Genomic DNA, 18,016 nt, shown 5'->3' with positions numbered 1-18,016 from the left:
GGACAGAATTTTGGAAGCGATAATTATTAGATAATGAAGAGCCTTTGGAAGAGGCAAAGATTTGAATCTAATTTCGACCTGTGGCCATACCTCGATAGCGTGATAATTCACAATAGCGATAATATTTGTTTTATAACAAAGAAGTCTGGTACAAGATACACATGTCATTATGAAAAAAAAAAGATTATGTCATGTTTTTCAAACACCTGTGCAAATAACTTCGTGTAGTCTGGTAGATAATAAATTATCGATTTGAAATTAATCCGTGAGACAAGTTTAGTATGGTCCATTCTTCGGTATTTCCATTTCAAACCTAAACCTTTCATCTCCATCGGTGGCTTCCGGTCCCATGGCACAAGAGACCGGAAATGAATAGTGTGCATCGTATAATAATATCTGTATTATTGTAGACAAACTGAGATCTTATACCTATGTGTAATAGCTAATATGGAAATGTTGGTACAGGGATGACAAATTCGTTAGCTAAAAGGTACGAACTTAGGAACGCCTGGCGTCAAGTTATATAGGAATTATTATTATATTTTGTTCCAACTGCTCCCCATTAAACGGAGCCAGTGGACCATCGAATCCCTACGTGGGGTATGTTGTGAGACTGAAGGCAGTGGGGAAGGGAACGAGATAGGGAGGAGTAAGGTAGGGAAGCACTTGTCTATTCCGATCTTGTCACCAAATGTTTGCCTATAAGCCAGTTAATGCAACTTTCACCACGGCGATGCTGAGTATATTCCACTCTGAGAGCGAAATAAAATTTGATTCCATAGCAACGGAGTTTTGAACGAACGCTTTGTGGTTTTATATATATATATATTTTTAAACATCACGATGTACAAACCACAATAAATGATTCATATAATAATAAAATGAAGGCTATTATTGCTCCACCCTTTTGTGATATTGCCGTATTACCCCTAGAATTGGTGAAAATCCGTATTAAAAGTTTCCAATATAATCTGCGTAGGTAGTTCTATATTTATAAGTAACAAAAAAACTCTAACTGTATTTTTTTACTTCACACAAAACTCTTCAAATCAAATTAAGATATATGGATCTTATTATTGAGATAATACATTATCATATTTCTCCATTTTCCCTGTGATACACACTCATACCTCACCTTTATTAGTATTCATCAAATGTCCTCTGAGGCACTTCTTAATTAAGGTGACCTTTTTTGATCTTCGGAATTATAAGTTCATAACCCTTTTGGGCAGGAAATCAAGAGGCTCTTTCGTGCGGGCGTATTCTTACGAGGTGATAATTACCCCTGGTTAATTGGGCCCCGTCTGGCAGATAATGAAAGGGGTGCTACCTGCAACCTGCGAGAGCGTTGGCTGAAGGGTGTTGGCTAAGGGTTGACTGCATAAGACACCACTTGTGAATAACAATACATCATTTCACGAGAGTTACAACTTGTTGTGATAGTGTTAGGGAATGGTGTCATGGGTAGTAGACCTTCAAATAGTTACCTAGAATTTCTTAATTTAAAAATAGAAATATCTGTTTGTATTACATGAGATGTAAAAACACGTATATATCTACTTAAATCTGTATTTTGATGTAGGTACATTTGATTTGCCATAATTATATTGATAAAATAAATGATTCCTTACGCGAAAAGATATGACCGAAAAAGAACATTAGAACCCCTTTTTAAGCTGAAGTTTAGTGGTAAATCACTATTTTGATTAATCTTTATAACGAATTGGTGTATATTATGAATACCAAAAAAATGCTTTAGATAAATTGAAGGTTTTTCTATCGTTTCGCTTGAGTAGAATATAAATAAAATAAATAAATTATTCAAAAAAAATTATAAATGTATACTACTAAAAAAAATTTTTTTCTACAGAAATTTATGAACGCGTAAAGGAAACAACTAAAAAAAATTACTGTATCATAGCTAAGATTATATGTGACAGTTTCACTTGATTCACTTTTTTGCTTTCTTATAAAATTATTTACAAAATAAATAAAAACCAGTTTTGTGCTTCAAATCGAACGTTTCTAGACTTCGTTTGTCAAGCGATTTTAATGCCTATTACCTACAATATAAGGTATACAAAGAATATACCTACACTTATTTGGCTTGTAGCTTCCTCTTAAAGGGATTTAATTACTAAACGATATCCAATACTGAAAAATTATCCAATATTATCATAGACATATTTATTTTACTGCAGTTTCTAGATTTTTCGTATTTTTCTAACCACATAATATGAGGTGTCAAATTAATTAATTTAATAAATAACTTATTTTGTTATTCCAATAAATTATTTCATTGTAATATTAATCATCAAAGAATATATTATTATTAACGAATATCAATGAAACATGAAACATTAAATTGAAAAAAAGGTAACGGTTGCAACAGGGAATCGAACAAAGATCCTCGGTCTTTTAATAGCTCAATATTGGTAGTGTTGTCCCCGCAAGACAGGGGATATAGGTTCAATTCCGAGTAGCGAAAATTACATTTCTATTTATTTTCTATGTCTTTTGTGTGTTTCGTGTTTCATTATGATTTGCGATATAATAATATTATCTTCAATGAATTAATAAATAATTATTGTCATTTCACTGTTTCGCAGTACCCGCCGAATTGGCTGCGAGTGCAAGTTTTTGTGAAGCTGCTTCTTATATTTATTTTCTATTTCGTTTTTATATTTTGCCAAAATGGCTTTATTCGATAAATGGTAAATAACGCATATACGGTAAAAGTTTCCTTCTGCGGGGGAAAGTTTCGATTATTTATGGCAAAGCTTGCGGAAGGCTATTATATTGTATCTTCTTGGCCATTTCCCATAAAAAATTATGACTTATTCCAGGAAAAGACTTCGCAGAAAATAAAGAAAGGATTTTAAAACATCTAAGGGTAAAATCTTGAGTAATATTACCAAGCGATATAGAAATAATGGCACATTATGTTTAAAAAAGCTATTTACTGCTACAATACTAAAGCGATAACAAAGTGAACCCAAAATCATAAAGTTATTATTACAAATACAAAAAATAAATTGTTAAAATCTTATATCCTTTCTATTAGAAACTAGTTATTGCAATCTCTTTATAAATATGAAATGAGGCAATTTGAAATATTTCCCTTATATGTATACTGATAATCCATCAAGCTGGCACTATTTAGGAAATTGAAAAAAGTTTGTCAAGCTTATATAAATATATAAATCAACTAGAAAATATTATCATCATACTTTACTCTCGACAGAAGTGAAAAAAAACGAACCCAAATATTATCCTCATTATTTGACGGAACCTGGAACTGGCCACGGAACAGGAATACCATTTTACATTATTTTATTAATATTGGACGGAACCTGGCCACTGGCCACGGAGCGAGAAATACCATTTTACATTATTTTATTAATATTTGACGGAACCTGGCCACTGGCCATGGAGCGGAAATACCATTTTACATTATTTTATTAATATTTGACGGAACCTGGCCACTGGCCATGGAGCGGAAATACCATTTTACATTATTTTATTAATATTTGTTGGAACCTGGCCACTGGCCACGGAGCGAGAAATACCATTTTACATTATTTTATTAATATTTGTTGGAACCTGGCCACTGGCCACGGAGCGAGAAATACCATTTTACATTATTTTATTAATATTTGACGGAACCTGGCCACTGGCCATGGAGCGGAAATACCATTTTAAATTATTTTATTAATGTTTGTTGGAACCTGGCCACTGGCCACGGAGCGAGAAATACCATTTTACATTATTTTATTAATATTTGTTGGAACCTGGCCACTGGCCACGGAGCGAGAAATACCATTTTACATTATTTTATTAATATTTGTTGGAACCTGGCCACTGGCCACGGAGCGAGAAATACCATTTTACGTTATTTTATTAATATTTGTTGGAACCTGGCCACTGGCCACGGAGCGAGAAATACCATTTTACATTATTTTATTAATATTTGTTGGAACCTGGCCACTGGCCACGGAGCGAGAAATACCATTTTACATTATTTTATTAATATTTGACGGAACCTGGCCATTGGCCACGGAGCGGAAATACCATTTTACATTATTTTATTAATGTTTGATGGATCCTGGCCACCGGCCACGGAGCGGGAATACCATTTTACGTGAAAAATATTACGTGAATAATATTTCTGAAAGAGTTTGGCCAAGAGCTTAGAAGTTTCGAATAGCAACACACACCGAAACACTCCTTTCCAGTCAATTTATCGAAAGCTCTCGCCGCGCGAAACGAGGAAACAGCGGGTGCATATTTATCAAACTTGTTCCATGGATATATTCAAAATAAACTTTAATTTTTCTCTCTACGTTTGTGTTTTTTAAATGTAAGGGCAATCACCGATACTTTACAAGTATTCCACCTATATTCAAATGTGCAATGAGTACTAGGTGACAGCTGCTTCAAACTTTTTACAATACATATATATATTTTAAAAATTTAATGACATTACGGTGGCATTATTTAGGAATTTAAAAAATCACTTCTTTAAAAACTGGACTAAATACGCCTGTCCAAAACCGAATAGTGATATTTATAAAAATAGCTGAATTATTGAATTTACAAGAAGTAATCAAATATATAGGAAGAAAACAAGCAACAAGAACATAGAGGGAATAAGAAAATTTAACAATGTTATTGTCTGTTCTTGTTTTTATTATGTGATATGTTGTCATAATGTGACATCTTCAATTACCACCGGAAGAAGCTACGTAAAATAAATGTTTTTCTTAGATTTTGTTTTTCATGAACGGTTTTGTTTTTATTTTACATTATTTTCTTATAAATTTAATTATTTTTGTTTTTTGTATGTTGACTTATAAAAGTTAAAGTCACAAGAAGGAAATCCATAAATGTTTATTTTGGCTATATAAGTATACTTACAAGTACGAATTGAAAAAAAAAAATTTCAAATAAAAAAGATATTAATGCTCTTCTTTAGGAGGCAACCGGCTTGTAGATCTAATTTTCCTTCAGCAAAACATAGATTCTCCAAGCAGTTACTCTACAAGACAACAATACGCATATAAGTCTCGCTTCTCGCTTGTGTAACCGCTTCGTAAAAGTCTACGTCTCATAAGGCTACGGAATCATTCGAGTCTTCTACGCGCTACGGTTTCTTACATTCGTGTACAAGAACAAAGTAATATCACAAGAAATGAGGAATAAGCGTGTTCGAATAAGGCCATTTTGTTTTGATACAAGTGAATTTCCTCAGATACAGATTACATCTAACAAACAAAATAAGATTAACTGCAGGAATTATGTTAGAAAATAATCCCATTGAAAAAGTTACCCCGATTTTTATATATTTTTTTAACAAATTTTTACTAATAATAGTAGAAAGTAGGGCCTTTTTAAAGCGTTTGTTTCTTTTTAAAATGATTTACTTTGTGATGAAAGATTTATATTAAAAACCAATAACCTTGTGTACCTACATCCTATATCGCTTTCTCATGTTTTTTTTTAAATTTGATAAAAACATGAATAAGTGTAAAAAAATGTACATACGAACAACGTTATGGGATTTCAAGAAAGTTTGATTATATTTTATATAAAAACTTGTAAACTATTTATTTAGCTGTGGATTTAAAGTTCATTCTGAAGTTAAAACTATATAACTACCTAGATCGTATGTAGGTAGATGTGGGTGTATGAAAAATAGGACGTAGATAGATTTAGGTGTATACAGGGTGTATCGGCACGTACCCGACAAACTTTAACCAGCTATTCCTTAGCACATTTGGAGTAAAAAATGTTATGGGGACTTTGCTGTCCGGTAACATTTTAACGTTTTTTTTTAATAAAAAATTTACTATTCATATTTTCACCACATGTCACCAATGTTTTATCCTTTGTCAAAGTTTGAAAACCCGTCTGGCAATATTTTGTTCGAGTTTCGTTGAATAATGTACGTACGTACCTACGTTGGCGCGCTTTTACAATCACAACGAAATGGCACGGCACCATTCGTCGTACGTACCTACGTTGGCGCGCTTTTACAATCACAACGAAATGGCACGGCACCATTCGTCTCATTTTTAACTATTATTATTTAGTGTATACGAAAGAGCGAGGACACTTTTTGACACACTTGCTAATAACAGCTGTTGAACAAGAGAAACCATGCAAATGACAGTGACGGAGTGTGGATTTTTCATTTATTTTTTGTTATTAATGGAAAAAAATGTTACCGGACAGCAAAGCGCCCATAGAATTTTTTACTCCAAATGTGCTGAGGAATAGCTGGTTAAAGTTTGTCGGGTACTTGCCGATACACCCTGTATAACTACCAGTACTTGAGTAGATGTAGGTGTATATAACTTCCTATGCATGTTGCTATTTTTGCAAAGTAATTTTTATTTAAGTATTTTGAATTATCAACATTCTCTAATATAGGCCATTACAGGGTTTTTGAGTGACTTAAGCGATGTATCTTTATTGTAGTTAAAATATAGTTGTGAAGAATTTGGTGTTTTTATAATGCGTGAAAGTAGAAATTTGTGATGTGGATTTTTTGTTGTTGTTTATTGTCATTGTGTTTAATTCGTAAAACTAATTTAATTATTCAAGTTTTGCAATTTCCCGAATCTTTTTATTGTAAAAAGACCGATTATTATTTATTTTTTATGCTCCTTTTTAGAAAAGTAGGCACATAATATCAGCCTTTACGGACTGCACGCCATTGATAATCAGTAAAGTGTTTGTGTTTATAAACATCAAAAATATTTATTGTATTATTCATCGTTTTATTAATAAATTATTTAATTATTTTTTTCTAATATTCATTTATGTAAGTATCTTTATTTTCTTCTGTGTTTGATTAATACTTTCCAGACGTTTATCGGGTTTATCTATCGATATCTTGTTATTAACATAATAATATCGATTTGTGAAAATTGTCTAAAAGATTCTGGAGATTTCTGAAAATATCTCATTTTGTTGCTTATCAGTGGTATACACAGTGTACTTTATATATATTAGAGATTACATGATACGTGGTGATTATGGCTTACGCCCGGTTTAACTATACCGACGAGCCGTGGTTAAATTTCATTCAATTCACTTTCCGACCTTACGCGCTGCGTAATATTTACACCTACACCGCGTTTGGGGGTATATACCCTGCGAACGAGCCTTGTATTCGCAGGAAGCAATTCGCAGAATCATTTTGATATGATATATTGATTGCCCCGGATGCTGCGTAGATTTCTTACTACGACGCACGTTACGCTACGATGTTGCGTAGACACCGTATTCTACATGCGATGTCACCTGGAATTAAATATTATTATTCGTATTGAGGTTGTTTATGTTTTGAAAAAAATATTATACTTCCAGGTACTTCCCCTCCTTCCTCTTCCCCATTTCCTCCCGCTCCGTACTACTCTCAGCCTCACAACATACCCCAATTGGGGATGCCATAATCTCACTGGCCCCAGACGGTTGGGAGCAGTTGTTGACTCTTGTGTGATATTCACATAAAAAAGAGGCAACTTTGACATTTTTTTATGAGCTAAAGATAATAATTATAAAAAGTAATCTTGCTCAACCTCCTATGCAAATAAAATTAAATGAATAATTATTAAAAAATAAACATCACATCGAAATATTTTATTTGTATACTACGCTTTTAAATGATTTTCATTAACTCACAAATAATTTCCAAAGTTACCTCTATAATCATGAAAATGTAATTATTGAATGTATTTGCCATACCCTTTATATAAAAAATAATATATTCAGTTTGGTTGTGTAATTTGACCTCGATTGTGAAATTAAGTTTTGTAAGGAAAAAACATTAAATCAGAAAATATGTCTTCTGAAACTGTAATAATAATAATAATGTTACCTCACCGCTCGGCACCTCTGAAATTATTTGAAATTGTTAGGGAACACTGATGAAGGCTGAGCTGTGATACTTTCGAAAGAACATTGTTTTAGTCAAATCCCAGAACCTACTCACACATGGGTGAGTAGGTACGGGGATTTGACTGACCTAGCTCACGCTTCTGTTTATTGGAAAATCTACTGTGATTTAAGCCAATTGACAGCCGCTCTGCACTCTACAGTCGACACATCCGCCAGAAGTGAATCTGACAGCATGTGCAATGCGCAGCGACTGCAGTCTATGAGATTATTAGTCGAAATCCTTTTATCTACTCCACTTCCAGTCCTCCGGCCACCGGAAGAGGAATGAGTGGACATATCCGAAAGGTCAGATCTAATCAGGGTAATCCGTTTGACCGGTTGATTTAATACCTAGACCTGTGTTCATTCAACGGCGGCTGTCACTGTAAATCAGAGAGATTAACATTTAATATAAACAATGTTTCCAAATTCAGTGTGCTTTCGTAGCCATGATTACTGTACAGTCGCAACCAATCAAAAATATTCAATATTAATAAATATCTTGTACCTAAATTTATCAAACATTTGTTTGATTGTGCAGAATAATGAGATGTGTTTTTAATTCTCTTCATAAACGAAAAGGGGTATCTGGGGCATGCCCATATCATATAGTTCATTAACCACCGAGCATCCAACATCTTTGGCCAATTATGCCAAGTTCGTAAAAACGTCTTGAGCGATCACTTCATAATATGCCACATTTATGGAACCTAAAAATATGGGATGTATCAGCGAAATTTAGGTGGATTCATTGGCTTTTAACTGCAGTAAGCAGTTCATATGTTTCCATATGAATATACGTGATGTATTTTCACTGTCATGATAAAATATAGGTACAAAACCTAACTACATAGCCAATACAATATAACATCCAAATATGGTATGATTTGAGAAATTCTGAAATTGGAAGTCGAAGGTTAGATAGAACACAATTTTCACATCTGTTTACAAAACGCGATCTCTGGGTTCAGAGAAGATATTACCTCAGTACCAAGGAACTCAACAAACCACAAGCATATATATATTGATGAAATACGAAATGCAATTTTTGAAGACTTTGCAACACGAGAGCTGTAGTAAACCGTCTTCAAATCCTCTTCTGAGAATGAAATCTGTGATGTAGTGACAGCCAATCCTAGCCCAGACACTCTCTTCAATATATCACACACCCCTTCCCACAATCGTTTCTATTTTACAGAGGTTCTCAAACTTTTACATTTAGAAAGTGTAATGAGAAAACAGACTTTGGTAACACAATAAGTAAGTAATATTCGCCGAAAAGAAACGTAATAACCGTAAAAACACTGATTGTATAATAAACCTAAGAAGTTAAACATAACTAAGGAATTATGTTTATAATACTTGTATTCTGCAGTGGTGGGGAGCAGCAGTGACTTAATTGTAAAATCTCCTTGTACCCAAGAGTTTAAAAATCTTGATAAACTTCGTGATGACACATCGCAACTACTTAATACTAAAATAACAACTTTACTAACCATAAAAAAGGTTAACAATAGAAATTAGTTCAATATAAATTTGGAAGGAAACCAATGTCATCACTGCCTTTTGATTTTGACTATATTTTGGTTCTAGCTCATTCAGCTAGAGCTCTGTCTCTTTTACACTTGCCAGACGTCTCCATCCAATTTGAATTTCATAATGATGTTGGGACACATTTCTGCATATGACATTTAATCAAAGATTGGTTTATATAAGAAAGAATAACACAAGAAGTACCCTGTGGGCGTGTTTCGTGATCCAAATTTTAGCCGAATTTAGGTTCATATTTCCATAGAAAAATGTGTTTCACCATGATTACGAAATTCAAATGGGATGGTGATATACAAATTTAGGCAAGTGTAAGAGAGACACACCGCGTGCTAAATGGTCTAGAGCCAAAAGGCATATTTTTTTTCATTAAAATTTATATGGAAGGCACTTCTAGTTTTCTTCTTAATTCTATGGACTGGTTAGAATTTTGGATCACGAAACACGCCCAAAGGTAATTTCTTGTATTATTCCTTATTCTCACTCAGTTGGTGATATGTCGACTTTTATTGTCGAAACCCGGTAGGTAGGTACCCTATGTTTGACATCCATTGGATTAGATTTTCTAGCAAACTAACATCACTAGCCACTCACCACCTCCGTACGTGCAGGGCCTTTTGCCTCATCTCAACCGGTGCAAAATAAACCATAACAATGAAAAGTCGGCTTTCATCAATCTCCCGTCATGGGAGATAAATATTTACGCCGGATATCCTGTTGCAGATATATAGGGGTGGGGGAGTCTCGTCTGCAGGCCGACTATGAAATAATTCAGTAAACCACCGAAACGAAAAATCCAGTATTTGTGCGTGGATCCGATTTCACTTCTATATTTCAACTTTGACCTTTTTACGTTGAGTTTTAAATTGACAGATCATCTGAGAATGCGCTGCTTTTATGACTTTATTAAATATCAAGTATTTCTTTCAATTCAGAGAAGAATTTAATATAAAATTTACAAAGAGAAGCTTTATATTAGTTGTTTGATTTCTCCATGAAAAAACACACTGGAGAAACATGAAAACGAGATGATGATGATGTAAATGCACATGGCCAATATTTGCTTGTTTTTTATTAATTTTTATATTCATCGAATAAAATAAAAAAATATTGTTTTCAACATTTGCTTACTGCAACTGCAATAGTATCCACAAAAAAAATTATGTGCATTGATTTGTTGTTTTAGGTATATGTGTAAACGTTTTTTTTGGTTTTTATTTGTCGTGAACACAATACTTGGAGAATCTATATTTATAATACGTTTGATGAAAACATAAAACAGAAATTCCCGCCTTTCGTAACTGGTCCAATCAACGAGAATCCAGTAAATGACACATCCGTACCCATAGTACACCATGCTTCTCCCAAACCCATGTGAGTTGATTGGTGTAAACTGAAACTGTTACAGGTAGCTACATAAAAAGTAGGTATACTACTGAAATACCTGCCAACCTGTACATAGCAAAGTTAAAATACCTACCCATGGTAATATCTAAACAGATATATCCCCTTCAGTAAAACAGAAATTAGGGGCGGTTTTCACCTCAGAAAGACAGATGGGGCTGCGCCTCTAATTTATTGCGTGAGATATATTTCATTCAAATATCTCGTACACTTCGGTTACCGGTTCACAGGAACCGCTAACTTGCTTACCAAATTCGTTGTTCTAGGGTTGGAATTGGGAGGGGGAGGTGGAAAAAGAAATTGTTTAAATTTCGTTAAATTTGTGGATTTTATACCACATGTACCCAAACTTGCCTTTCAATTTGGGAGGCGGGTTTGGATACCGCGGCCCCAGAACTATTTATCTACGTTTGGAACTACGTTTGCCCCAGAACTATAATACATATTTTAATCATTTTATTAGCGCCTTTTTCGTGAAAGTTCACCAAAGTTTATTTACACAAATGCACTGCTAACTATTGTAAACCTGCAAGTATTAATACAAGTAGAAGTATTCGTAGAAACGTAAGCGAAGTGAAATTAGTAATGTCAGTTAAAACAGAGGTATCGAAAATAAAGAATGCGAAGATACAGTGCAATAAGGTGTTCAGTGAGGTCTTAAAGTTCGAAGCAGGTGAATGAGTTTGTATACTGTACGAAGAATTTGTTTCCAAGAGATGAAAAGGCTGTTAAGGATGTCGAATTCAATTAATGCAGCGCTGAATGCAGCACTGAATCATAAGAATTTGTCAAAGAGCGATGCTCTTAGTCCACAAGACAAACCATGATGTAGGTATGGTAGTGATGCATGCAATTGGCAATGGTAGTACGAAAGTAGATTATGCAATGAGATTGAGATCCCTGAGGCAGTATAGTAAAACAACATTGTGGAAAGAACTCACGCGTATTTAAGAATCTGAAAAGGACGGTTTAGTATAACAACCCTTGAAGCCATAAATTGAAAAATTTACAGGAATCAATAAAAAGAAATACATACAGGGTGTCCGGAAACTCGTAGTACAAGCGGGAAACTGGTGAATCTACATCACATTTGGAGTCGATTTTGTAGTATTTTTTTTTTGATTTGAGCTTTCGTTATCGAGTAAATCGAGTTAGAAGTTGATTTTTTTTTTTTTTTTTTTTTTTTTTTAATCAAATTCTTATAAATTATTACTGAAAATCAAAGTACCCAACTAATTAAAACTATTTGAAAGTAAAACAATTTTTATTTTATTTTTTTTTATTTTTTTATGTGACACCTCACAAGAGTGTCCCTGCCTGTGCAGTGCACAGACAGGGGAACTATGTCACCACCCGGTTGGGCGGCGTTGTGAGGCGGAGTAAGGTAGGGGCTGTAGGAAGGGATTTGTTAATGCGGGCCTTGAAGAGGCTCGGATTATAGGAGGGAGGAAAAACAGATGCCGGTAGCTCGTTCCACATACGAGCCGACTTACACAAAAACGAGTCGTAAAAAAGGCCCGTTCTCATGAAGCCAACGTCAACCGTGAACGGGTGTTCAGTTCATGTCCGTCGAGTTTCGCGCACGTGCACCGGTGCATCAGGAATCAATGCTGCTAGCTCCTTGGAGCAGGCTCCATTGAAATACCTGTAATAAATAATAATGAAGAAACTCGGATTTGAAGCATTATTTTGAAATCACCCTTCATTTAATCCGGTGTAATCATAAAATATTTCTGCTCTGCAGGGTTAAAACATCTGTTGTTCAACCCTAAACACCAGAAAAAACTTTAACCCTAAAATAGCCGAAAAATATTTTTTTTTGGTTTTTTTTTTTTTTTTTGTGAAAATGCTCAAATCAAAAAACTTTATGTTTATTTGGGTTCCCCATGTGGTGTAGATTCTCCAGTTTCCCGCTTGTACTACGAGTTTCCGGACACCGTGTATACAAATATGTGAAACTAATTAAAATGTAGAAGTTTATAAGAAAATTGTTTCAGAAAATTCGTTTTTAAATTTTATTATGTAAAATACTACAATTCCATTTGTAATTATGAGAAATTTGAGGGTTTAGTAATTTCTTCTACTGTGTTCTTGAAATTACATAAAAAATGTAAACCCATAAATTGATTTAAAAAAATGCCTTAATCAGCAAAAATTACATTAACATGTTGTACTGTGAAGACTATTCTATATGAACCACTGAAAAGTATTCCCAAAAATGTGGCTTGAATTGTTTTATCAAAATACAGTCGATGTGATTTTGACATAATAAGCAGCAGAGAAACAAAGTTACTAATAAACAAAGTAAAAAGAAGCAGGAAAATATAATATGAAGAGGAATAATAAAATAATGCAAAATCATGTGTTTTTGGTTTGTAAGTTTTATAAGCTTGGATAAGTCTAATCCCTAAAAAAAATAATTACATAATTTGTAATATTATTAGTACTTATATCTATACGAGTATGACCGATCGACATAAACACGGTGTATGAAGGTAGTTAGTATTGATGTCAGAATGAAGTGCAATAAAAACGGCGTGTGGTTTGCTAGACTTTCCTCCGGATCACGGAGCCGGAGCAAGGGTGGTCGTTGCCTGGCAACCTGTGAGGGAAGATGCGAGGGCTTTTCAAACTGTGGGTCGTCAAATCACTTATCTTTGTGGAATTGGTTATACATACTATCAGTATTGCCCTGGCAAAACTTTACTTAAAATGGCTTTAACCGTATTTGTGTCACCAGATTCTGATCCCAACATTTCTCTTCCACATCTCTACGTCCTTCCTCTCCCAATCTTACAATAGAGACGCTTTCACAATGTTTGTTTGTAAAAAAATATGTTTTCAAAACAGGTATATAAGGCAGGCAAACAATTTAGAACTCTCATTTTAATAATCAATAATATTTATTATTTGGAAAAATGTGGGAATTGTTGAAACCGAAGTTTTAATGGGATAGTCTTATGTACCGAGGCATATCAGACTCCCTTGGAATGACTAGCAATGTGCCAATACTCTGCCTAAACATTGCGGGATCTATCTTCGAGGATGGAAAAAAATTCAGTTATTGAAATGTGGTTTATGAGGGTTAAAAATCGTGTTAGATGTTCCTTGTTTTGCCAGGAAATCCGCAATATCGTTACATACGATCCCACATTGTTTGTTTATACTGCCTAAACACAGGCATCACCTCAGTGAGTTCCTATCCCTTTTTTATTTAATTTTTTTATTTTTTATTTTTATACTTATGTAAACAAAATATGCGTAAAAATAAAGGGAATTAAAAGTTGTTATTTTTAAATTTTATTTACTTTATTTATTTGGGAAAATCAACAGATTATTCGAATATATAAGAATAAACTAAATAATAAAGATAAAATCCAATAAAAGATTTTCACTTAAAATTATAATTATAATAAAAAATATTAAAAAAGGGTTCTTTACCCGTGGCCTGAGAGATTTACAAAAAATACTATATTGTAAATAATAAATAATAGAAGATGTAAGAACACAAATAAATAAAAAATTAAAGTAACTGATATACTAATAACCAGCTAATTTAAAAAAATTTAAAGTTAACTGATATACTAATAATTATTAAAAAGTGTTAATTTAAAAAAATATATTGAATTATATTACTTCCCGACGTATAAAAATATAAGGGTTTGAGAATCAGTGGCGCGAACCACCGGCGGCTTCACCCCCACACTATGTTAGAAATTGTCAATATTTCGGCAGTTTGATTCGCCAGTGCTAATACGCACGTAGCTCTGGCTGTAGTCGTAGCAGAGAGGGGGTGGGAAGGTTGGCACCACTGCACCCCTTGCACTTTATTATGTACGACCTGTATCTATATGCCTACTTTCGGGGACAACAAACACACCATGTCAGCTTATATTGATCGGCTTCCTTGAGATTTGAGACTTCGAAATGCAAGAATTTTCCATGTTTATAATAGGTAATTTAAGTTCTGCGAACAGTAGATTTTGCGTCCAAAAATTATGTTTGTAATTTTCTCTTATTTAATAAATGAAATCCAAAATGTCCTCTGAAATCACAAGATCTTCAGTGGATAAATACCTACAAACTTTATTACAAAGCTATAAAATTTTAGTTTATTTTCAAATAAGGAATTATACAATTTGTTCAAAGAAATGTCTTCATCTCTCAAAACTTTCTTCTTTCTTAAAGGTACCATAATATTGATTATTCTGATTCAGTTGATAGTAGGAACAACGATCTCTGGCTGGATAAAAATGTAGTATCCAAAACGGCCACCATCTTGAATCGGAACCGGAACGTAACAAACAAATTTACATACCGATGAAAAGCCAAATATTTAAGTTAAAATAGTAAATATTATAAAATAAAATTTTTTCAGAGCATTTATTTCGTTATTTTAATTGAAGTGCGATTTACCACAATAAACCTTAAAAACGTTATTTTTCTTTTAAATATTCAACAGTATTAAAATCAAAATCTACAAATTAAACTTGATAGCAATAAATAAATTACTTTAAATAATTATTGAACAACTGGACTGTGTCCTTAGCTTAAGTCTTAGGTTAATACAATACCAACCTATATGTCACTTACGTGAAAAATTAAATTGACTTAATCAATTATTATATATGCTTTTGATCATCTGTCATTAACCAAGTACCTACCTACTTACTTCCTAAAAATCTTAGACACAAATAGGCCATCAAATCGGAAAAATAAATGAATCTTATTATTGTTTTACAAGTTAGAGAGATAAATTGAAAGTTTCAATTTATTATCGTGAAAAATTGTCGATTTTTACGCTTATCATATTTTTTAAATTTTGAAGCCTAAATCCAATAACCATTTTCATCGCAAAGCAGTTTTACCTTCACACTTTCACTGCAGTACTATTCCGTTCATACAGTTAACTGTAAAAACCAAGTAATATCGTGACCTACATTATATTAGTTATTCGTGATCTTCTTTTCATTTACTCGGTGACGTCACAAATTATCTCTGTACTTTCGGTTAAAATGTTCGCTCGACTCGTCGGATTGCATATCAGACGAGGTGGCCGAGTGGTTAAGGCGTTGGACTGCTAATCCAATGGGCTCTGCCCGCGTGGGTTCGAATCCCATCCTCGTCGGCAATTTATTTTGATTTTTAATTTGAATTATTGAAGAAATTATTACACTATGCGTGTAGGTAATGAACATACTGCAAACATGGTCAATTGACGAATAAAGAAGTAATATAATTGTTTAACGGGTTTCGTAAAATAATAACAAATAAATAAATTACTCAATCGATAACAACTCCACGCACAGCATAAGGACTTATTTCAATATCATATCACTTCACAAATAAATTATGAATCAAACTCGCCAGCATAGTTCAGAAAACAAATATCAAAACACTTTTTTTAAATTATTTTTATTATATTATTTCTGATAATTTTACTATTATTATTTTTATCTAATTGTAAACCATTGTAATGTAAAAAATAATTATTGTACGCAACTATTGTTTTAACCTAATATTCATATGTCTATGGTTTTAACTAACTACTATATGAAAAATGAAAAAAATTAAACAACTGTAAAAGCCCCACAAATAAATAAGCGCTTACTTGCAACATTTCTTTTCCCTTACTGCAATCCCCTATGTAAAACAAAATAATTTTATTATCAGTTTAAAAAAAGATTTTTAGAAAATTCAAGTACCTAAATATTTTATTATTTTATAAGCAATAATTATTAGCCTGAAATACTCATCCACATTGAAAAATCTCCTGATAAAAGATACATGACGCCAACGGGACTTGAACCCGTGTGGTTATTTAACCCGTGGCTAATAATTATTGCTTATAAAATAATTGTTACCCTTTGTGCTATGCATAAAAAATCTTGTCTTAAACATTAGTTTACAAAAAAAAATAATTAAATATTTTATCAAGATTTTGTTTGTTAGTGTCCTAACATGATTTTTTTATTCCCTTCCTCTCAGCATCCCTTGAGTCTCCCTCAAGACCCCCTTTGAATCCGGAACCGGAACCTCTCCCCGAGGATCTCATCTCAATCACCCTGTAGCCATAGCCAGGTGTCACAGGACACAGCTGGAGGGGAGAGAAGAACCTTTGTATCAGATTTTAGAAGGGAGTTTCCGGTTAACCTACGCTCCATCTTCTCATTACCTACTTGCAGGGCTGCATAAAATGTACATTATTATGGTACACTAGTTAATTAAACGAACTAATTTCGGTTGTCGGTGCATGGGTGCGTGTTACTATAGACTGATAAGTATATACTATATAAGACAAGCGATTAAGTAGGTACAGACAAAAAATATTTGTTTATTAATAACACTTAATATTTATTAAGTATTTCTTTTGTTCAAATGTTTGAAAAATGTGGATAGACGTCGTAATTTTTCAAGTTTACTTAAATTCGAGAGGTAAATTTATTTTCTTTGAATGAATGATAAAAACTTTCAGCTTCACAAATCCTGCAATTATAATATCCCATGATTTATCTCGGATCCTGCGCTAGTATTATTTATCCATAAATAATACATTATATATAGATTTTTTTTTATTTTCACAGCAATCAACAATCATCTATATAATATATCAGCCCGTTTCTCTGGTGGGTGATGTTTTTCACAAAAAAAAACAGTGTACTGAAATATTCGTACTGCCCCCCAGTTCAATTTCTGCTAATCAATGCCCCCCATATTGCCCTGAAAACACTACCGCACCCAGACATATCTCTAGCATCACCAGGGGGAGGAGAGGGGGCATTATCAGACGGCTTGGAAATAATTATTAATAAAATCTGAGCAAGCCACCCAGTGAGGCCTACATTACTGAAAAACTTGAATTGTAATAAAATTTGTACCTAATAAATAATTAAATAAATAAATTGATTCAGATTTTTTTAAAAATTGTTATGATGGTTTTCAAAGAGTCCCAATGTTGTGAGTAACAACCCATCAGTCCAACAAGACTGAAGGTATTGGGGGAGATGAAGATGAAGATGGCTATAAATTTCTTGGAAGTCAAATAATAATAATAATATGTTTTAATATCTTCTTTTTTGTAAAAAGAGGATATAATGATATCCACACTGGGATCTCCATT

General features: G+C 33.2%; 1 non-coding gene across 1 annotated transcript; it reads left to right on the top strand.

The window, feature by feature from the left end:
- Positions 1-15,942: 15,942 nt before the first annotated feature.
- TRNAS-GCU (transfer RNA serine (anticodon GCU)) lies at positions 15,943-16,024 on the top strand. The gene has a single exon. It is a non-coding gene; the product is annotated as a tRNA-Ser (tRNA).
- The last annotated feature ends 1,992 nt before the right edge of the window (positions 16,025-18,016 follow it).

The sequence above is a fragment of the Hesperophylax consimilis genome, chromosome 3 (assembly GCF_061612785.1).
Source record: "Hesperophylax consimilis isolate HC1 chromosome 3, BYU_Hcon_1.0, whole genome shotgun sequence".
NCBI classification, from domain to species: domain Eukaryota; kingdom Metazoa; phylum Arthropoda; class Insecta; order Trichoptera; family Limnephilidae; genus Hesperophylax; species Hesperophylax consimilis.
The sequence above is the reverse complement of the archived record's forward strand: the minus strand, read 5'-3'. Positions and strand labels throughout refer to the sequence as shown.